The following is a 24,203-nucleotide window of genomic DNA, read 5'->3' as shown; positions in this document are numbered from 1 at the left end:
CTGAAATTTCATGTTATTATAAATGGATTCTTACAAACAGATTCCTTAAAATGTCACCTCTTTATGCTAATTTTGCGTCTGGGTCTGTTTTTGTAACCATATGCCTGCTCTTGGCCCTGTACTTACCTGTGGGAAAACCCATCAGACATAAGGGACGTTGTGGGCATTCACTCCTCACGGGCCAGCCAAGTGCAGTGCGTAGGTCCCCAGCCTGTCCGTGCATGGCCTGCTTGGGTGCTGTCTGTGGCCTCCCGGGGGCCTGCACAGTTCTGTGTGGGCAGCACTTGGGCAGCTAACAGAGCCTTCCAGAAAAGGCAACGTGAGGGCCAACCAAGGAGTCTTGACCAAAGTCTGGAATTTGTAGTGTTTCCCCGAAAACACTAAAATTTTACAAGGGATAAAAAATATTTCCTGGCTTCAGCATCTTGTGCCCCTTGCGTTCACCAAATGACTTCCAAAGGCCTGACCGTCACAGCATTCCAGCCACCCTGTGCCGAATAGTGAAAGCTGCTGTCCTGTGAAGCATGCACGGGGCCCAGGCACCTAGCACACCGCACTCGTCCTCAGGCTGGGGCTGCGGGGATGGGCCCAGGCCCGTGGGCAGGGGAGCTGCCGGAAGGAAGGGGAGTGAATTCTAGACTCCCCGCTAGAGCAGCAAGTTCTCAGGAAAAAAATAAATCCAGAGTTTAAATTCTTTCCTATTAAGAGTTGCTAAGCAACACCTCACTTAGCTTCTCCGGTTTTCTGTATTTTAAATTTCCTTTTCTCAGCAGCCACTAACATCATCCTCACCTAAGTCATACAGGAAGGAGCAGGGGACGTGCCTCAAATCCGGTAAAGACTCTCACACAGAGGAGACGTGGCAGCAGGCGGTGGACCCAGGGTGAATCAACACTGGGGCAGCTCGAGTGCCATTCTGGGTGGCCCCAGGAGGCTATCTCCACTGCGTGGGCAGCACTTCCACAGTGCGTTTCTCAGCTGAGCTGTAGGGTTCTCATTTGTAGACTGGCCCCAGGTACTCACAGAGGCGTAGGTTTTGATTAATTAACTCACCGTGTTTGTCTTTTCAACTGTAATCCTCTCTGTGGGCTGCAGCTTGCCATCTCTTTGCTCCTGATCCCCAAATTCTCGACCTCCAGCTCAAAGAAAGCTCCACAGACCCAGAGGGACAGGCAGGTGTGTTCTGGGGCCTGGGAAGTGGGGAGAGAAGACGAGGTGCAGAGGGCACGTTCCTCATCAGGAAAGCCCATTTAGTACGTTTAGACGGTTCTGGCCAAATTATCCTCTACCCTCTCTGCCTGTAAAGTCTCGAGCCCGAACTAGGGGTTGCATCCAGAATGAAGTCTTTCCTGAGGTTACAGGAGAACATAGACTTCCCATCTGTACTCTGTTGTGGTCTTTGCCCGGGTCCATTTGGTGCACTACGGCAACGCATCACAGATGGAGTGATTTCTAAATAACAGACTTGTTTTGCACAGTTCTGGGGGATGGAAAGTCCAAGATCTAGCTGCTGCGGCTTCTGTGTCTGGTGAGCCCTGAGGTCTTTTTCCAGTGTGACCCTTCTCAGTGTCTCCCCACGCAGGTGGATGAGCAAAAGGAAGAGAATGCTTGTGCTCACAGGACAGAGAGGTGGGAGGCCCGGGACGCTCTCTGAAGCCTTGAAAATATTGGTCCCATTTGTGAATGGGGTCCTCGGGCAGCTAGCAGAGCCTTCCAGAAAAGGCAATGTGGGGGCCAACCAAGGAGTCTTGACCAAAGTCTGGAATTTGCAGTGTTTTCCTGAAAACATTGAAATTTTACAAGGGATAAAAAATGTTCCCTGGCTTCAGCATCTTGTGCCCCTTATGTTCACCCAAATGACTTCCAAAGGAGGGGACACAGTCATACATAAAATAGCAGCCTTGGGGTGAAATTTGTCCTGTTTCTAGATCTTTCCTGTACCACCATGAGCATGGGAACACTGGCATGTCTCTGCTCTGGAACATGCCCAATCCCCACGCGCCCCGGAGCTGCCACCCTGGCTGCAGCACTTGTATTGTACTTGGATGTCAAGGTGCCTCTTGATTTCCCTACACATGGGGACAATGATAGGGACTCATTAGAGTTTGGGAGAGAAGAGCTTCACTGAGCAGCGAACTCCATTAGGGCCCAAGGTGACAGGCCACTTTGTGGTATCTGTGGTTCAGGACTATAGTCGTGTCCCAGAGTTCACAGGACAATGTGCCACAAGGTGGGTGGCTCAGAACCACTGGAACTGCCTCTTGATTCTGCGCTCGCTGTCTGAGACTAGAGGCCACGCGCCCTCTCCCTCTGGAATGGGGGCTCCTTCCCTAGCCTGTGTCTGCCGCTCTTGCTGTGCATCTGTCTTTTAGTGTCCATTTTCCTATAGGGACACAGTCTTGGTGGAATAGAGGCCCACCCCCTGCCAGTAGGGCTTCATCTCAACTAATGATGTCTGCAATGACCCTACTTCAAAATCAGGCCACGTGCTCAGGTAATGAAGGTCAGGGCTTCAGGGCACATTTGGGGGATGGGGGACACAGTTTAACCTGCCACAAGTACCGAGCAAGGGTCTGATGTGATATAAATTGTGGAAATCTTATTTTCTAAGGCCCTGCAGACATAAATCTAACATCTAGACCCTGTCGGTGCCCCAAACCTGCTACATATGAGAGGGGCCCAGTGCCAGGTGCACCCGTGGAGCCCTGTTCAGAGCTCTTAAGCATTTCAAAATGGTGCCAGCAGAACCTTAGAGCTAAGGCAGGCCTTTTCAAGCCTGGGCTTATGGAGGGCACAGTGCCACCCCAGGGACTGGCCTGCCTCTGCTGTCACGAGGAGAGGGCACTGGAAGTGCTGAAGGGTTTCTAGTGGAAGCTGTCACATGTAAACTGCTGGTGGCAATTCTGGGGATCTGAGGATCACTGATTTTCCTTGTCTTGTGACTTTGCTTCAGGGAAGAAATTGCTTCCCTGACACATAGCATCTGAGGGCAGGGGCAGGCTCCAAACCAGGGCGATTAGTGAAAAAAGGAGGTAGGGATAAGGTGGTTGTTTTTAAGTGGGCGCTTGTCTCTGCTGGAGGAGAAAAAACAAAAATTAAAAAAAAAAAACATTTTGAGCTAAGGGTGGAGTCTTTTGCCAGATAAATGTGTTGGCTGTACTGCACTTGATTTATGATTGTTTTTGTCTGCTCTCTATAAATTCAGCTTTGTTTTAAAGAGAAGCTTTTGTTCCTGAGGGCCCATTAATAAATACCATTCTAGGAACAGGTGCAAATTACATTAAATTTAATTGTTTTGTGGTAAGTTGGTTTTAGCAATTTTATTGTCCAATTAATTCAAAGCTGAGATGAATAAGCATTCTTCAGAAACCAGGGGCATGAAAACGCCCTTCTCAAGTAGGAATGGGGCTGCATGTGGACACCCAAGCACCATGCAGGGTGGAGACCCAGCTGGCGGGCCACTCTGCGTACAAGAGACAGCACTTGAAGACAGTGGAAAAGAATCCTAAAGGAATCAGCCTTTAGGAGAAGAGAACAGAAGAACGCTAAGGTGGCCTCCACTTCCTCCCTAGGAGTCACTAGGCTGCGGCCCAGGGCAGGGGTAGAGGACCCAGAGCCCGGCCATCTCACAGAGTTGGGTGAATGGAGGTCTGAGCTTGGAAGGGCAAAGGTGCTGGAATCATCAGGACAAAATACCAAGGAGCTGAGAAGAGGATCTGCAGAAACCACAGAGGCTTCTTCTCAGCCTAACACTTTTTCAGCATAACACTGATTGGCACAGGATGAGAGGAAAGTGCCAGAGGAAAGACCCCGGGAAGGTGCATGTGGGATAGTTCCTGGTGCTCACACAGAGCCTGAGAGTAGCTACAGTGAGGAAGAGGGACATGTCCTAAGGAGGAGGGAGCCAGGGCATCAGGAGGATCTGTAGGTTTCAAACTCCTTCCCTGCAGGAGAGAGATTCCAAATACATACTTAGGAATGCACCATCCTACTCAGACTTCGGCACCTTGATTTCAATAACTGATGGGACAATAAGAAAGATCAGTAAATACACATAGAATATTTGGAAAGTCCACGTGGATTTTCAGGATGGTTCACCTCATAGTCTTTTTAGTGGACAGGGAGCAGTTGCCAAGATAGACCCCATTCTGGGCCATGAAAGTTTCATGAAGTTACTGAAGGCTGTTACCATACAAAGTGTGCTTTTTGGCCACAATGGACTTAAATTAGAAGTCAGTTACATAAAGTAATAAGGAAAAAAATCAATAAATAATTGGAAACTTAGAAACTAACTTCTAAATAACCCATGAGTTCAAGAAAAAATTACAAGGGAAATTAGAAAGTGTATTGAACTCAATTAAATGGAAGCATGTATAACAATTTGTGAGATTTCCTAAAGCTGTGCTGCTTAGGTGGCAATTTATAATATTAAATGTTTATACTAAAAAGAAGGAAGGCTTCAAAGAGATACAACCACAAGAATGGGATCCTAAGTAAAATAAGTTAAACTCCACACATGTATAACATGTCAAATGCACTCTACAGTCATGTATATCTAAAAAGAACAAATAAAAAATAAAAATAAATCTAAAAAGCAAAAACTTAATCTTCCATCTGAATAAGTCAGATAAAGAAGTGAGAATTATCAGAGGAAAGAGAATTAGAAGAAGCAGAAAACAATGAAATTCTAAACAAGAAGACAATAGAAATAATCAATGAAACCAAAACTGATTCTTTGAGAAGATCAGTAAAAATTCATAAAACTGTAGCCACACTTATCAGAAATAAAGAGAGAAGTTAAATCATCAGCGTTAGGAATTTGAGAGAGGTTATCATTACAGATCCTACAGACCCAAAAGAATGATAAGAGAAGACTGTGAACAACTTTATCCAATGAATTCCATAATGTAGACAGAATGAATAAATGTCTTGAAAAACAAAATAGCAAAGTTCATCCAAGAAAAAAATAGATAAACTGAATTAGCCCTATGAATTAAAAATAATTTGAATAAGTAGTTAAATATCTTCACATAAAAAAGGTTTGGGCCCAGATGACTTCCCTGGTCTGTAATAACAAAATTTAAGGAATTAATAATCCCAATACTTCAGAACTTCCACACAGTAGAGAGGAAATATTTCCCAGCTCATATTGTGGGGCCTCCATTATTCTGGTGCCCAAACCAAAGACATTCCAAAGAAAGGAAATTATGAATGAGTATCTTTCATGAACACAGACACAAAGATTCCAAATAAAATTTTAATTCAAATTTAGTAAATTTGATTTACTCCAGCAACACATTCACACATATATACGCATACGCTTACACCAATGTTTCTTTTTAAATATTCATATACAGGATAATTTATGTGTGTATGCAATTTATATAAAGGAAATTTGTAAAGGATAATGTATATATATGTATATATATAAAGATATATATGGAAGATAATACAGCATAAACAAATGGAACTTATGTCAAGAATGCAAAATTGATTTGATATTAGAAAGTCCATTTGTGATTTACTAATTGAGGGATCATGTCAGGAGGTACAGTAAGTCATCATCTTAGCAGATGAAGAGGCATTTGGTAAGATTCAATACCTGTCCATGAGCACATCTCCCGTAACTTGAAATAGAAAGGAATTACTTCAAACTGAGAAAGATGGGCTGGAGGAGGGACTGTATCAGTGTGCAGGATACTTAGCTACCCGATGTTGTCATCTGCAATTGAGAATAAAATAAGGATGGTCCCTCTGTCCTCTGCCCTTCAGTACTGAATCTGGTGACTAGAGAAAAAAGCAAGAAACCCCTCAAGGACATTCAGATTAGAAATCAGAAAGTCAGTGTGTCTGCCTGTCAGTGGGTGACTGTGATGTAGTCACAAACTACGAGTGGCTACTGAGCACTCCAAGTGTGGTGTTTAATATTGGATGTGCCCCAAGTAGAAACACTGACTTTGACGATGTCATATGAAAAGACAGAATCTATTAATTTTATTAATAGTTTGTTAGGGGGTACTAGGGATTTAATCCAGGGTCAGTTTACCACTGAGCCATATCCCCAGCCCTTTTTATTTTTTGTTATGAGACAGGGTCTCCCTAAGTTGCATATGGCCTTGCAAAATTGCTGAGGCTGGCCTTCATCTTGTGATCCTCCTATCTCAGCCTCTGGAGCTACTGGGATTACACTCAGGGTGCTACTGCACCTGGCTTCATTAATGATTTTTGACTCTTCACATAATGAAATGATTAAATTTGCCATCTTTTGGCTTATCATTTTGCTTATTTTTAATATAGCTGCTAGAAAGTTTAAAATCATACATGTGGTACATATAGCATTATATTTGTGTTGGACTGCATTGGTCTGTGCTGAGAATCCTGTAAAAAATAATACCTATGTGGCTAGTAAGTACATTTAGTGAGGTTTCAGTTTACAAGGTTGAGAGACTGAGTAAATGGTTTTCTTACAGACCAGACATCCAGTAAGAAATGGACTTAATATAGCATCAAAATATGAGATACCTAGGAGTGAATTTGAATAGATATGTACAGCTCCTCTACACTGGAAGTTGTTCTACATGGTTGAGAAAAACTTAGGGACCAAACAACTGGGAGATTGAAGATAAGAAAGACTGGAGAGAGATTCTTCTGCCGGACCCAGAGACTCAGTGCACTGAGACTCTGCTTCTCTCCATATCCATCACCCAGATGCTCAGGGGCATCCCACCAAAGCTCCAAGCCTCTCTTTTTGAAACCAAGACCTCTTGGCTTTCAGAGTTTATTATAAACCTATTATAATGGAGATAGTATGTCATTGGTGTGAAGACAGGCATCAAGGCAGTGGGGTACCCTAGACAGTCCAGAAATAGCCCCACACATTGTGGTCTATTTTTGACAATGTTTCAAGCCAACTCAATGGGGAAAGTATATGCTTTTGAAAAATAGCTACTGAAAAAAATGGGATAGCCTTGTGCGAAAATTAAACTTCTACCCGTGCCTCATACCATATATAAACATCGACATTAAATGGATCATAGACTTAATGTTCAATCTGAAACTATTAAACCTCTAGGAGAAAACATGAGGGAGGCTCTTATCCCTTGGGTTAGAAAGCTATTTCTTAAATAGAACACATTTAAAAATATGAACTACCAAAAAACTCTCATAAATAGGATTTTATTAAAATCATTTTGATTTGAAATAGAAAATGCAAGCTGCAGGCAGGGAAAATACTTAAAAAGCATACCTGGCAAAGACCCTGTGCTAAGGAGAGAGAGCAGACTAACAACTTGAGGACAAGAAGACAATACCACCAAAAGCTAGCCGGACCTTCCAGGAAGGGCTTCACCAGGGAAGACAGATGGATGGCAGATATTCACAGGAAACAGGATCTGCACTGTTAGCCACTTGGGAAGTGCAGATTCAGACGCAGTCGGGTACCACCACATGCCACCAGATTTCCTAAAGATGAAAACTGATGGCATAAAATGTCGACAAGGACAGAGAGTGCAAGGCCCAGTGGGCACAAGGACACTTGCAGGAGTGACGGCTGTCCCTCATCGCAATGGTGGGAGTTTTGCAGGTACTTGGGTGAGTCAGAACTCTTCCAATGGTACACTTCACCTGGTGTTGGTACTGCACGGTGTGTCGGGTGCACCTCAGTAAGGGGGTGGGAATGGTGGGGAAGGTCTCATAGCACACGAGAATCCTCGCACCCTCCAGTGGAAGAACACTGGGTAAATCGATGCTAGAATTTTCACTCAATGAAACAGTAAGAGTCAGATGGACAAAGCAGATTCACAGGGGTCAGAATATATCATCCATTCTTTAGGTCTGGGCATAGTTTAGCAGCAGAAGCACTTAGTGTGGGGCACACAGGGGACTCGACAGTCACTATTATCCTTCTAATCACCTTCCCTGTGACCTTGAAGAAGGTGAAGCTCAGAGTCTGTTATGACAATGGATACTCACTTATTTCCTTATTGAGAATTCAAAGTCACCCATGTCACGCAAGAGCCATGGGGCTCTGCGTGCTCCTGGGATGTGGCACAAACCCCCAGGGCTGTCTGACGGGGGAAGCCCGAGCAGGCCTGGGGGAGCTGTCTGTTGGTTCCCCTCAAGGCCTCTCTGTTGCTGTAGTCTGTCTCTGTGAGCTTTGCAGAGTGGAGCAGAGACCCGAGTCTGTGCAAGGTGGAAGTGGGATTCTGCAGAGTTGTGTCTCCCACATTATGTTATAAAGAGCCAGTCATCACAGCCAAGATTCCCTGGGCGTCTGTCCTGTGGGAGGTCTGCGTGGGTCCAGAATCCCTTTTGTAGCTTTGTAGGGATGATCTGACTGTGGAGAATTAATTCATTTCCATCCAGAATGCCAATTTGTGATTGGATCACTGCTAAAGCAAAGAATGCTCCTGTCTGCTAACCAAAATGCCTTCTTTTGGGTGTTGGGCAACCTGGGAACTCTGCTCCATTGGGTGTGTTGAGGATCAGATCAGATCAAATGGGACTGTGAAATGTCCTTGATACTCTACTTAGGCTGCGGCAGTCTGGGGACTTCCACTGCTGTAGTATGAGGTCACTGTTTTGGCAATGTTGGGTAACAGCCTTGGGTGGCATTGCCTGGTGGTTCTGCAGAGTCTGTTTCAGCCTCTCTGACACACTCAAGTGAAATGATTTAAGCTCTCCTACATACAGTGAGGCCGAGGGAAGAAGACGGATATTTTCAGAATGATAGAATTGTTTCTCCTGTTTGTAGAGAGCCAGGACTTGGTTTCCACTGGCTCCTACTCAGGACTTGGTATCTGCCAATGTGGGAACCTGTCCTTCTAGTCACAGGGCATAATCAGAGCTGCCTATGGCCAGGCCAGCAGCACCTGGCCTCTGTAGCCGACAGGGAGATTTCAGGGCATAAGAGCTTATTTCTGAGTCCCAGAAACACTTCTATTGCATAAAAGTTTTTAATTTCAAGAACATATTTTTTCTTAAGAGTACAAGAAGATTTCTAATTAGTTCCAATTGAGAAATCAGTGTCCTGAAAGTAATTGGAGATTATGTTGATGACTACAAGAACAGCTAAGGTCTCTTTCTCATTTTGAGCAGAATTCTATTTCAAGCCTAGGACATCTTTCACATGTGTCAGTAGTAGGGACACACACGGCCCCAGCTTCACCCATGATCCTGGGATGTTTGTGTTTAGCATAATGTGACAACAGACGCTGGATCATTATTAACTGCTGGACGTGAGCAACTTTGTCAGGTTGCTGAGAACATATTTTCCCTAACAAGTAGTGAAGTGACTTTGCAAAGTTGAACTCAAAACAAAAAGAAGCCACTGTTACAATTGTGGATGCCCTGGGAGATCTCCGCACCCTTTCCCGGGCTTTGGGCTAGAGCCCTTGCAGAATGGAAATATAACTGACCCCGTTATTTGTGGGTTCCATACTTGTGAATTTGCCTACTCTCTGAGATTGATTTGTGCCTCTGAAACCAGTGGTCGGGATCATTCACAGATAGGCATAGAGTGGTTAAAAAAAAAAAAATGAGTCACCTGAAGCTCATGTTCCTAGCTAAAGCTGAGCAGGGAAGTGTTCTTGTGCCTGTTCAGCTCACATCGTGGTCTATTTAGTGTTGCTATTTTGCATTTCCCTGCTTTACATGGATGATTTTGCTGTTTAGAACTGTCCCAAGCACCATGCTGAAGTCTCGTCTAGTGTCCCTAAGCTCAAGAAGAAAATGTGTGTGAGCCTGTGTCACTGAGTCAGTGGGTATTCAGCAGGGTATTTTGAAGCAGAAGTGCACATAAAACCAGGATGCATATTGCTGCACAGGTAAAAATGCTGAGATCAGGGCTGTGCAGGAACCCAGGCCTGTACTCGGTGTTCGGTGTCCTTTAACTCAGTATTTGTGGCCACTTCACAGACTAAGTATTGCGAGCAGTACTTGGAAGGAGTGGACAAGGACAATGTCCACACTGACCTGTGCAAAGGGCATTGCACGGCTGACTTCACCGTCTCCACTCTCGTCTCCCCCACTTGCTACCTGCCGAGCAGAGACCACCTGTGCTTCGGCCGAGGCACGTCTGTGAGGTGCGTTTGTCCCACAGGAGCTCAGCAGCACTGAGATGTGGCAGACCAATGGTGGCATCGGAGGAACAGGTCTGTGTGAAGGATCCGGAACTCCAGGATTAAAACAAGGTTCCCTAAGTCAGTGTGTCCTTCGTGAGTGATCCCCCGTATCTTTGGTGACATCTTTGCTCTTTAGCAGCTGGTGTGTTGGCAAGGGAGTGATGGAAAGTGGCAGATCAGGTGACAGGCCACTCCAGGCGCTCTCTTGGCTCCTGAAGACAACAGTGTAACAGAGAGCCTAAGCACAGTGTTCCAGGCATGGGCAGCCTGTTAGGGACACTTCTGTGATGGGGCCGAGTCTGAAACCAGATAGAAAGACTCCAGGAAGTCTCAGCAGGGGCTGTTTCTTTCCCTCAGACAGTTTTAAGGAAAGGACTGTAAAGGGCCAGTTGGGCTTCACAGGTACCATCTACAGGGCCAGTGCTGACCTTCAACATGCAGATTGCTGCAAAAGCGCAGACCAGGGGTGTCCTCAGAACCTATCAGGACAGGACTGTCCCAGAATGCCCACATTCCATAGCAGCCCATGCACACCCCAAGGGATTGGCTCAGGAGGGCACAGCTTCCCCCTGGTCTTTGTCAACCCCCTCCAGCTGCCACAGTGCTAAGTCCCGCCCCCACCCTCATGGCTCCTAGAGGCCCTTCTAGGAGGACAAGCAGCTCTCCTTAGACCACAGGCAGAATGCACGCCACTGAGGAGCAAGAAGGGTGGTTAGGAGCGGGGGCTGGCAATTCATGGGATGGCACCACCTGTAGTGTCACTGAGAGCAGGCCAGGAGACCCTGGTCAAGGGCAGTGACTGGTCCTCAGTGTCCTTGTCCGTGAAGTCAGCATCACAAGAGTGGAGTTCAGAGGGTCTGAGGAGGTCCTTAGCACAGTGCCTGGCACGTGATAAGAGGCCCCTGGGGGCTGGCCGTGTGTCTGTGAGCCCAGCCCCCAGGTGCCTTCCCCAAGAGTCTCACATGTGCAGCTTCTGAGTTCTTTCATGAGTAACAGAGATACTGATGCCCGTGGCTCTGGGCATGTTCAGGTTACTTCTTAATTAGCATTTGAACAGTATTTCTGTTGGCAAGATCTACGGGCTGCCTCACCAAGCCCCCAGGGAGGGCATGCACTTCTGCAGTGGGGACAGAGGACAGCAACTTTCAGATGAAGCACAGGTCTCAGAACGTCCTTTTCCTTGGTCCCTCTGACCACGATGCCAAGGTTTTTCTGCTGGTGTGCTTTGGCCACCATCAAAGGCAGGTTGGCCTGCTCACAAAGTATAGCCCATGCTTCAGAATCTGTGTGTGTAGCCGGGCTGGACACCAGCCAAGCCAAGAGCCAGGAACGCTCAAGGCTGAGTGTGGCTGAGCTCCTTGCTCTGTGAGTGACCGAATTTCCTTGCGCCTCAGTTCCTTCATGTTCAAAGGGACTATAATGAATTCTCACAGGTCGCTGTCCAGAGGGGATGAACTGTAGACCCTTAAGTACTTCCCGCACATGACCCTAAGCCAACGCTGCGGGGATGGGGAGGCTCCATTAGGATCATCGGGTGGGAGCTGAAGGGAAGTGCGGGTCTGCTGGGTGGCGGGGCCCTGCGGCTGACAGGAGGCACCTAAGGGAGTCCTCTAGGTGGAGAGGGTGGCAGGGAACAGTTCTCTGCGGCCACTCACCTGGAGCTGTGGAAGGGCCACGAACTCAGTTTCTCTTTTCCCCTCCTTTCAATGCTGCAAAACATACCCAATGCGGCACTTCATGAGTGTCTTTCTCTGTTGTTGACCTGACCACAAAAGGAAATCAGAATTCTGAGGTGCCCTGGCCCTGTGGTGGAGTTCCTTGTAAACAATGGCTTTCTGTTTCAATATTTTATAAAGCACTCTAGGCGTCAGTGAAGGTGCTTGTACACATATGTGCACACACACATGTGTCTCCATGGACATGTATTTTACATATATTAAAGCCTTAGTAATAACTATTCAGCAGTCTTTATGGAAAGACTAGTAATCTAAGTTACACCAAACAAAATAATTGTGTTACTCTTTTGGGAAGGTGTGGCAGAAGGTGTTCCCAAGCCCATGTGGGGTACTGAAACCTGAGTGGAAGAGCCATTCGAGAAGAGAAATCCATTGCACCTCCTGTCATGGGTGTGGGGCAGGCAGAGCAGCAGGTTGCCTCAGGCCTTGAGTGGATGGGGACTGAGAAGCAGGAGGTGGGTGGGAGTCTCACCCTCCAGGGAGGAAGTCTGCCTGGCAGAAGGTTCAGAGCTCCAGAGAAGGGCTTGCTTAAAAGCAGAGCTGTTGGGCTGGTGGTGTGGCTGGGTGGCAGGGCCTGGCTGAGCACACACAAGGCCTGGGTTCCATCCCAGGCACTGTATAAAATCAAATTAAAATAGAGCTGTGGGCACTCAGAGCTGGGTAATAGGATGGGAGACAGATAAATAGAGCAGCCTTGGACAGTGACCACTTCACAGCAATGGCAGAGCAGTAAGAAAACTCTCAGACAGGTATGGCAGCGTCGATGAGTGGACATTAAAAATGGTGAGATGAGGACGAACGTCACAGACTGCAGACACTGAGGAAGGGCTGCCGCGGCAGCTACTGAACGCAGAATGCTGTGGTGTGCGCGTCTACTCAGGCAAGGTGGGGTTCATCATGCATGTCTATTTTATTGACTTAAAAATGAGCCCCATTTAGAGATGGTACTGAAATCATTTAGGAAGAATGTCCTTGATTTTGCTATACAGGGGACTTGATGGATGATTCACTGGAGAATGCACTTTGTGGGCACAGCTTTTATGACTGTGCCCTAAAATGTTTAATTGCAAAAGCTTTTCACATAATTTTTTTCTAATTTACTTTAAAAAAAAAATCTTTTCATTTAGCTTTTTGGAGTTGAAGCCTGAATCTCTAAGGGGTAATTATTATCTGAGATTATTTGAGCCAGAGAGTTTGGGCCCAGACCCTCCACACTACGCCACATGGAATCTGCACTCCTGGTGTTTGATTCAGTCCCACTCAACAGCCCTTTCAGGGTGCCCCAAGACTGCTGTGCTGGTTTAATAAAAGAATACAGGGACAGCTCCATCAAGAGGTCAGATCCTATAGTGACTCTTCCTTATGTGAAATTTGTTAAGAGAGGAAAATCTAGGAAGCTCAAGATGTTTTTCAAAAAGTCAAAAACAGAATTGGTGTTCCAAAAAAATAATAAGTGTCAATTTGAAACTATGTATGACAGGCAAGAAAAAGAGCCATTTAGTCAAGAGTCTGGGCAGATGAGGCAAATTTAGGGTAAGGGAGCCTGAGCCACAGAACCAACTAGTTCCTGAAGCCCTTTGAGGTATGAGAAGCTGCTGTCTGCATGTTACAGGTGAGGATACTGAGTCGTAGGAACTCAGGCTGTATGGCTGGGCAATAGCCACAGGAATTGAACTGGAGGACGTGGGCAGAGCCCGAGTCTAAGATCAGGGAGCAGTCAGGGCATTTTTGGAGACACACTTATCAAGAGAGGGAGTTTGAATGTCCTTAGGCAGAATCAAGTGACTACAGGATGTAACTTCTTAACTTCCCAGAGTTTCTGAGGTGTGGGGTTGGCTGTTCAGCTGTGTCAGTTGACTGCTCACTGGAAGCAATTTGGTAAGACTGATGCTAGGGATATGGAGGATGGAATTAGGTCACCAGGGGTCACCATCTGCTTGCCAACAGCCACATGTCCTAAGCCAGGGAGTTTAACAAGAATCAATCAGTGCTGTATGGAAGATTCTTCGGTGAGAGATACCTCATGACATAGTGGTAATGTTTGATGCTTTCTTAGAGGTTTTTCTAAGCAACTTAGAACTGTCTCAAAACAAAAAATAAAAAGGGCTGGGGTGTGACTCAGTGATAGAGCACCCCTGGGTTCAATCCCCAGTATCCCCTCAAAAAAAAGTTTTTTCTGGAAAAGATATCTAATCTGCAAGTTAATTAATAGACACACTTTTTTTTTAATTGGTGAGGATGACTGGACTGAGGATGTTCTGGAAAGGCACCTAATGGGGAAAGAAGCTCCCGTTGGTGGTGTTTGCCAATTTTCATGGTGTAAATACTCCCGTGCTCAGTTCCAAGCTGCTAACAGGTCTTATACTGTTATAAGAATACTGAATACTGCACAGTCAGCTTTTCAACCTCTGGGGTCTGCACACAGCACCAACGGACAGCAGAGTGGGCATCAGAACAGAAGAGGAACAAGTGTGCAAGGCTTATGGCACCTGCTTCCCTTTCTCCTGGTGCCCCGACAAAGAAGCAGGTTTTCCAACGTTTTGCTGGATCACTTGTTTCTGAATCTATGCTCTCCTTATGTTGCAATGGCCAGTCCTCTCCAGCTCAGCCTTTGTCTTTTGGTAATGTGTAGCATGAAGCATTTCAGATAAACCCAGAAGGGGGAGGGCAGTATAGGGTCAGTCGTGCAGATCTTCTACGATGGCTGCATGAAGCCCTTCCTTTACTTTTATTTGCAGAGTCAGAGGGAGGGGTTACCAGGGATTGAACTCAGGGGCACTCGACCACTGAGCCACATCCCCAGCCCTATTTTGTATTTTACTTAGAGACAGGGTCTCACTGAATTGCTTAAGTCGTTGCTTTTTGCTGAGGTGGGCTTTGAACTCGTGATTCCCCTGCCTCAACCTCCTGAGCAGCTGGGATTACAGGTGTGCGCCTCTGTGCCCGGATCCTTCCCTTACTTTTACTGAAGTAGATCTGAGATATTTTCATTTAGCCCCTATGTTTCATAGTAAAGTGGCTGCCTTTTTGTTTTTATTTAAAAAAAAAAATTTAAGCCAAGGATTGAACTAGGGTTGTTCTACCATGTTCTACTGCTGAGCTGCATACCATCCCTTTTTATCTTTTATTTTGAGAAAGGGTCTTACCAAGTTGCTAATGCTGGCCTTGAACTTGTGATCCTCCTGCCTTAGCCTCGTGATGGCTGCGTTTTTGTGTCCAGTTGCTAAGTGTCATTAAATTAAACAATGGTCAGGCTGTTCATATGAAGCTTTTTGTAAATGTGACTGATTTCAAGAGCATAGCCACTAATATCCTGGCTGGGCCTCATGAGAGAGTGAAAGCCTTTATAGTAAAACAGGCTGGTTGGAGGCAGAGGAAGTTCTGCCCCAGCCCTGCAGCACCCGCTCCAGCCTGGGCACTTCCGGCCTACCAGTCTTCCTGTGAACTTCAGCCTTGCCAGGCCCTACCATTGCACAAGTCAATTCCTTAAACTCTGTCACTGTCATTCAGGTCCTCCTGGTGTGGCAGAACCTCACTGAATACACCATTGTCACACTAAACAGAGTTAGCAATGCTTTCTTGCTATCATATGACACTAGTCTAATTCAGATGGCCCCACTTGTCTCCCAGTGTCTCTTCTTTTTTTGTAATTTGTTTGATGTGATCAAGTTCCTGTCAGATCCATGAATCATGTGCTCGATGGGTGTGTCTCCTGGGTCTTTCATCTAGATTGGTCCCCCTCTCTGTTTCTCAGGCCTTCTAGCTGTTCCCGTGGCAGGGTTTCATGGTCTGCGGGATCCTGCCTAATGGGTTTCTCTGCTTGCTGCCTCCTTGGGCTGCTTAGCTTCTCCTTTGGAAATGAATGTTGTCTGAAAGCCTGAAGTTACCTCCCCAAGGCTGCGCTAGGTCCATGTTCACACCCTTCACCCTGGGAGGGGAGTGGGGTGCTGTGCTGGGCCTGTGCTAGCTGCCACATCAGGGGCTCCAGAGGGCCACAGCCTGAGCCCTCCACGCCCTTTCCCGTCAGCCTCAGGTCATGCTGTCCCCTGCTCCCCACCCTGGCCTGCGGTTCATTACTTCACTGGTTTCCCTAATTTAAATCCATTGAAATTATGCTGTAAAGAACTTCCACATGTAAGCCAGGGCTTGCTAGTTTATGTGAGATGAAACTAGGAAAGGAAAAGTGAACTGCTGACTTTTTCTAGGGACGGCCACAGTGAGGCCTCTCTTCCTTATGGGGGTGGCTATTTTCTTTTGAGGAGCAGGGGGAAGGCTTTTTATTTTGAGGTATCACATGGTATTTTTTTTTTTTATGAAATTGGCATCAGACCATTTATTTATTTTGCTAGACAAGAACTTGCATGCATATTTAATATCGTGTACCTGGACTGATCTAAAATAGGGTGAAAATGCAGAAGAGAGAGCACAACATGGAATATGGCGAATGACACAAAGGGGAAAATCATTTCACTTAACAGGATACCAGGAAAGGTCCCCAGAGGGGGCATTATTTGAAGGTGACACATTGTATATTGACATCAGAGGAATAAATGAAATTTTCTTTTTAAAAGAAAGATTATTTAAAGAGAAAACAAGCTTTTTTGACAATATGCAGAACAGATAAATGCAGTCAATTTTCTTATGAGAAATCATCTTCTACACAGTACCCAAAAATATCAACAACAATGTGCTTTTACTTTGCTGTTAAATAGAGAATTATCAGGGTAATAGTACTTTGTCTTCCTCTTCCTCCTTCTCCTCCTTCTTTTCTTCTTTTTTTCACAATTTCTTTAATTTAGTTAGTTATACATGACAGTAGGATGCACTTTGATACATCATATATAATGGAGTATGATTTCTTATTCTTCTGGTTATGCATGATGTGGAATCCCATCGGTCATATAGTTATATGTGTGCATAGGGAAATAATGTCTATTCATTCTACTCTCCTTCCTACCCCTACCCCCTGGCCTCCCTTCACTCCACTCTACCTAATCTAAAGTGACTCTGTTCTTCCCTAGCCTCCCTGCACCATTGTGACTTAGCATCCGCATATTAGAGAAAACATTCAGCCTTTGGTTTGGGGGATTGGCTTATTTTTCTTAGCATGATATTTTCTAACTTTACCCATTTACCTGCAAATGCCATAATTTCATTCTTCTTTAAGTCTGAGTAATATTCATATATATATATATATATACACACACACACACACACATACAAATATATATAACTTTTTAAATATATATAACTATTTTTATTCATCTATTGAAGGGCACCTAGATTGGTTCCTTAGTTTAGTTATTGTGAATGGAGCTGCTATAAACATTGATGTGGCTGCATTACTGTAATATGCTGATTTTAAGTCCTTTGGGTATAAACCAGCTAGAAATTTCATTTAGAAAAATAAAAGACCCAGAATAGCCAAAGCAATCCTTAGCAAGAAGAGTGAATCAGGAGGCATCACAGAGCCATAGTAAGAAAAGCGATTAGTATTGGCACCATAAAAGATACATAGACCAATGGTACAAAATAGAAGAGACTGAGACAAACCCACATACATACAGTTATTGCATACTAGACAAAGGGCCAAAACATTCACTGGAGAAAAGATAGCCTATTCAATAAATGGTGCTGAGAAAATTGGAAATCCACATGTAACAATTTAAAACCCCATCCCTTATCCTGCATGAAACTCAACTCAAAGTGGATCAAAGACTTAGGTGCTAGACCAGAGACCCTGAGCCTAATAGAAGAAAAAGTAGGCCTAAATCTTCACCATGTTGGCTTAGGATCTGACTTCCTTAACCAGACTCCTAAAGTGCAAGAAGTAAAATCAAGAATCAGTAAATGGGATGTTTCACACTAAAAAGCTTCTTCTCAGCAAAGGAAACAATAATGTGAAGAGAGGGCCTACAGAATGGGAAAAAATAGTTACTACATGTACCTCAGATACAGCATTAATCTCCAGGATATATAAAGAACTCAAAAAGTTAACACCAAAAAACCGAATAACCCAATGAATAAATGGGCTAAAGAACTGAACAGACATTTCACAGAAGAAATACAATCGATCAATAAACACATGAAAAAATGTTCAACATCTCAAGCAATTAGAGAAATGCAAATCAAAACTACTCTAAGATTTCATCTCACTCCAGTCAGAATGGCAGTTATCAAGGATACAGACAATGATAAATGTTGCCGAGGATGTGGGGGAAAAGGTACACTCATATATTGCTGCTGGAAGTGCAAATTGGTGCAACCATTATGGAAAGTGGTGTGGAGATTTTTCACATGATCTCTTGAATTTGCACTCTTAAATATTATATAAACGTCTTAATGAAGTTGGTGGACCTTGACCAATCACAGCCATTATTTGTTGCTAAAATTGTCCCTTCTGTGGCTCCTCAGAGCCCTGGGATGCTGGATTCTGCCTCCTTGGTTGAGAACTCTATCGATTGTAGAGGTTTCTTTCATTCTGCTACAGCAAACACCTAGACATACCTTGCACAGTTCCTCCCCAACAAGAAAGGGGAACTGTGCTGCTAATGCTCACTGCTCCTTCTTATTGTTCCCCAGCATTTTCAGGGAACAGAACTTTCAACTATGTAATTTGAAAAGAAAGAAGTCATGAGTTTAGAATGGCATTTGTTATTTAACTTTAAAAATTACAAGGTTGTTACTTTGATTTTATGCCTGTACGCACTTAAGATCCATGTTCTTAACAACCTTAAATAATTACATAGTTGTTTTATTGTAGAATATATATGTATGAACAAACCTATATTTATATGAATGCATTTTTTAAATGCCAACGTAAATACTAAGGCCATTGAATAAGTTTCAAGTTTTCTTTGTAGTCCTGTCCATCCTAAAAATACATTCACTAAGAACAGAGAGTCAAAACATAATGTCCTAAAATCCCTTCGAAGAGTTTTGCAGTGTTTATGATTCCACCTGACACACAGTTGGGTCGTTTATTTTCAATTTTCATGGGTTATTCAATTTGAATTTTTTAATAGTTAATATGCTTACTTCTGAAGTTATACCTATGTATATATACACACACATCTGTACACAAACACACACACACACACACACAAAATCTCAAAACAACGTCAAAGAAGTCCCCTCACACCGGCTGGTTTCGCCCCTTTTCTTCTAGCCCCTTTGACAACCATTTCTCCCAGTCTTGTTGTTTATCTGTTCAGTTGTTCTTTTCCCCTGAATTATATTCAGGAGTTAGCGCCCTACGTAAGCATCAGGAACTCTTCTCTGGCTGAGTGCTCCATTTTGCAGTCTTACCTTGACTTTATTAACTATTCCCATACTGATTGTCACTGGAGTTATTTTCAGTCTCACTAGTAGAAATAATGCCACAGTGAGTGACCGTCATCTTTGCCACAGTGTTTCTGGGTGGTCTTCTAGGAACAGGAGTTCTAGGGTGAAGGATGAGCAGTCTTTCGAGGCTTCTCGAGCCTCCCTCCCTGGGCATGGGACAGCTTGGCTTCCCAGTAGTGATCACCTGCTCCACCACCTGCTAGGACAGGCTGTGTGGTTGCACACGTGGACAATGCAGTTTTCATTTACATTTCTTTTGGTACGACTGACTTGGACAATTTTTTCATGTTCAAAGGGCATTGTAATTTCTTTTTTTCTCAACTGTTGATAGTCTTTCCCATGTTAGGTTGTTTTGCATTTGGGTGAGATCCTTGTGTATTAAAGCTATTTATCATCGGCCTTTGATGTAAGTCACATTTTCCCCCAGTTTATCCTTTATCTTTTGAATTTTCTTATGATGCTTTGCATATTAAAATTCAATTTTAAGTTTTATACAGTTAAGTTCAATGATGTTGAATGACTCCGTGTTGTAGTGTTTCACAGGCCTATTTATGGGCTCCCTACCAAATATTGGCTTATGACAGGGTCTGTGCCCTTTTATCGACTAGTTTTTACTTAGTTTCCTGATCCATGTGGCATTGATCTCAGTGGACAGTGCAGCACGTGGACCCAGCCTTACCTCCATTAGGGTGGCCACCCAGCAGGCCAGTCCTCTTCACTGAAAGGTCACCCTTCTTTCCTATGCTCGGGCTCCACCTTACATTTTTCAACTTTATTCTCTTCCACTAGTCTCTTTCTGTTCCAGGATCACTGTTTTAGTTTTGGCAGTTTTGTAATATATTTTAATATCTGTAGATCTTTTATATAGGCATTTTATAATTCTCTTCTACCTCCAGGAAAAACAAAACAAACATGTTGATGTTTTATTTGGATTATATTAAGATTATACCTGAATACATGGAATTTTAGGTGACATTTATTTGGTCCTGTATTTAATGATTTTGTTATAAGTATCTTCTCCCACTGTCTCTTCACTTTTTTCACATTTTATTTTTTGCTATAAATGAAGTTTGCTGATGTTTTTCTCTTCAATGTATATCCTACTATTTGATATAGTAGGATATACATTGAAGAGAATGTTAAAGTTTTAATGCACTTTTGAATTTTCAGAGATGTACCTGAGCACACAGATTCTCTTATACCTGCTTCCTCCAGTGCTCACGGTCTGAGTGCATCCTCCTGTACCTTGTGTCATTAGGTACACGTGCCACCTTGCCCAGTGGTGGTGATGGCTGGCATCTGGGCTGTTTTCCTCACATCTCCAGTGTCTCCTCATGGAGAAGGATATTTACATTTTCCTGATTACATTCAAGGCTAAGAAGCATCCACCCATTCCTCTTTTACTATTTTTGTTTTTTTAAGAAAGAATAATTGTGAAGTTTTGTCAAATACCATTTTGACATTTTTGAAAATAAATTTGAATCCCATGGATCTATTAATAGCATCAGTTATATGTAATAATTTTGATTGTTTATTGTGCTTTCTAGCATTATAAAATATCTGTATCTGTCTGTTTGGTTTTTAAGTAGTTTGTTCTGATTTCCCAAATGTCTGATATCAAAATCAAAACCCTGTTTAAATTGTATTGCTTTTGCTTGGTATATCCTTTTACATCCTTTTATGTTTAGTCTTTCTGGTGTGTTTGAAGAGCCTCCTGAACATAGAGCAGAGTTATCACTATGTGGTCTGCAAACTTAGGTCTAATAGGTGAGATAGAGCCAGCTGTGCTTCTCAAGGTATTGGATTCCCTTGGTCTCAGTGCTGCCCTATCTGGGCACCCAGGGACATTCATGCATGGGCACCCAGCAGGGACACACTGTTCCCACTTGGTATGCATGCTTCACTTTGACTTGTTTATTTTTGGCAGGAGATAGTTTCTTTGGTCACTTAGAAAGCAGTGCATTTGCCTTGTTACCTTTAGTGAAACCATTCTGCAACACCTTTACTCCCCCTTTTGGTAGGACTACCAAAGATGGTGCAGCTCTGGAGCTGCGTGTCTTCTGCCTTACCTTGCTCTCAGGGTTGTCAGGAGAGTGAATTAAAGATGCAGAGGGATCTTGGAGAATGTCAACTGCTAGACAGACAAAGAGAAAGAAAAATAGATGAAGGGAGGCTGATCAGGAGATAGTATCCTTTCCCCTGATGCGAAGGGCTCTTGGTACAAGGGGAATCTCCTCTCTTATCTGTCTGTTTTCCAGATGTCTCTGACTTATCTCTATCTCAGGCCTGTGATAGGCTTCAGGTCTTGGTGTAGATCAGATTCATTCATTATTGAGTGCCTTCCTCTCAAGTTCAGAAACTGGAACAAATCCACCAATTCACTTTCTATTCTGGAGCATGTTTAAAATGTTGCTCCCCCAAATTGGCTGAAAAACAAAGCCGTCGTTCTTCTTAAAATGAGTACTGTACTTCAAACGTGTTTTCAGTGGATTTGTTCCCATTTTTAATACTCAGGCAACCAAAAGTGCACCTCCGTCTTACCTTTTTCTAGGCAGGACTCCAAAACTATGGTATAAAAAGCAAAACAGAACAGCAAACAGTGCCAGCTCCACACAGAGGCTGTGCTCCTAACATGAATGGGGAAAACAAAAACAGAGTGGAAAAGCTTTGTTCCCTTGTGGAGACACATAATAACCAATATTAGGACCTGCCAGGAAGAGGTATTGACTTTCTCTATGAAAACAGCCAACTTGATGCAAAGTATTTAGTTTCCAATTCCCAATGGAGAAAACAAGTTTCATATATTTCAAAATTCCAGGTATAGATTTTCCCTTGATTCCTGCCTTACTGCCTCCCCACAGCAGGTCTCCATGCACCACTTCTAAACTCTGGTGAACATTTTTTTATTTCCACATCATCTGGCAGAAGACTTCAATGGAAGGGGGTGCCTATTCATGCTATAAAACAAAGTTTCATTATAAAAATTGTAAAACAGTGAAAGTACATTGACCTGCAGTGAAGAAAAATAAAATTCATGCGTTTCACAAATAATTCCAACCGCAGGGCTGACGTCCTGCACTCCACTCCTGGATGCAGTGGCACCCTCCACAGGTGTGTGTACTTGCCCCGTGTTCTGGCTTTCACTGAGGCGCTCTCCTTCCCCAGTGTTTGAAGTTCTGCATAAGCATTTGCTTCATTGCCTGGACACTGAGATTTGGGTCCTTGCACATTTGCTGGCTGTTACAATCACAGTGCGATAAACTCCCCTTCTACGTGCAGCACTGTTTACGCTTCGGACGTGTGTGTTAGTATCAGTTACAGAAACTGGAATCTCTGTGTTACAGAGTATTTATAAGGTTCTAGAGTGTACTTTGCAAAGAAGTTTCAACATTTTATAGCCTTCCTCTGAAATTAGGATCCATTCCCTTCTTTCCTTCCTTCCTTCCGTTTTTTTAGTCCTTTGTTTTTAGCACAGTTCTAACCACACTGCCGACTTTCTGAGGATTTTTTTTTAGGAGGCGCATAACTTCATGAATGTTTGTTTAAGAGTAGTTATGCGGGGGGCAGTGAGCTGAGCCATACGGGTACGCTTACATTGCTGTCCTTGGTGACACTGTGCTAGTGAGGAGACGCTGGCTCAGCCCGCCACATATAAACACAGTTATATTTAGATTTAAAAGTCTGTTTAAGACAAGCTATCAGAGATCACATACTGTTCCACTAAAATTTGTAATGCTGCTAAATACCCTTAAACTATGGACAGTTGAAGAAACGAGTCCCCAGTAAATGTGATATCACTCATTGTGTGAGATCAAAATTATGCAATTACCCATTGACTAAAAGACAAAAACCACAAAATCATGTAAGGTATAATTTTTTTTAAAATTATATATTGTGTGTAAAACATAAAATTATATATTTCAGTAACACAAAAGCATATGTTACATCTAATATATGATAATTTACAACTTATAATTATATATTATTTAGAACAATATATTATAATTATATACTATTACATAATTATATAAGGTAGTATTACTATTATATTTCAATAATGTAAAAGTTATATAAGTGCTAGGGAACTTTTAGTAGGAATAAAATTTAAATAAATAAAAATTTTATCTGATGCTCCCATTCTTTTCAAATAAAATACATTATTTTATAGTTTTAATGGGCATTTGTTACATGGAAAGTGTTTGTTTTGAAATTTTTCACAGTTTAGAAAATAATGAAATTCAGAGCTGAGGATATACCTTAGTGGTAGTGTGCTTACCTAGCATCTGTAAGTCCCTGGGATCAAGCCCAAGTACAAAAACAAAAAGAAAAGAAAAGAAAGATTCTTTCTTTTTTTGTTTCTACAAATTTAAAATTTACTTAAGTAGGGGTATTAATCATAATTCGAAATGGAAACAAGACACTATTATGTTTATTTTTGAAATAAAAGTCAGTTTGGGGAATTACAAATTATAGTCGTGATTTGAACAAATGAATTCACCTTGAAGAGCTAACTGCAGGGCCGTGGTGCTCATCAATGTCCTATTAAAGGTACAGATTGGAGGAGACTTAATGGGTATATTCATGCACCTGAGAAAATTGGGAATTACTGCCAGTAAAGCCCAGAGCTTCAGAGAATGCAAATGTATTTATATTGCTGAAGTAGGACATTCAAAATGAATATGTGTACACTCCATAAACCATGATAGTCTCAATAATGCAAATGATAACTGAAATACTATTGCAATAGGTTTCAAAGATTAATGCTCTTTTTATTGATTTTCAAATTTTAGATATTATTACTATATGGAAACACTATTTTTTTATTTTTATTTATTTTTTCCTCTCTGGAGTCTGAACCCAGGGCTTTACTTTTGCCACTGAGCTACCAGCTTCCAAAACTGTTTATTCTTGACGAAATGTTTAATGCGCCTCATTTCTTTACAGTGTTAAAAAAAAGTGTTAGTTTTAAACACAATCATCAATGTTGCAAAGAGAGCAATTC

The 24,203-nt window shown here is 43.1% G+C and overlaps 1 protein-coding gene across 1 annotated transcript in view; it reads left to right on the top strand.

The window, feature by feature from the left end:
- The window catches only part of Adcy2 (adenylate cyclase 2), a 377,019-nt gene that overhangs the window by 27,826 nt on the left and 324,990 nt on the right, over window positions 1-24,203 (top strand). The window lies entirely within an intron of this gene.

This window comes from Marmota monax, unplaced genomic scaffold (assembly GCF_021218885.2).
Source record: "Marmota monax isolate L192 unplaced genomic scaffold, Marmota_monax_Labrador192_F-V1.1 WCK01_AAM20220418_F8-fsc00082, whole genome shotgun sequence".
Lineage (NCBI taxonomy): Eukaryota > Metazoa > Chordata > Mammalia > Rodentia > Sciuridae > Marmota > Marmota monax.
Note: the sequence above shows the minus strand (reverse complement) of the source record. Positions and strands in the feature narration are given on the sequence as shown.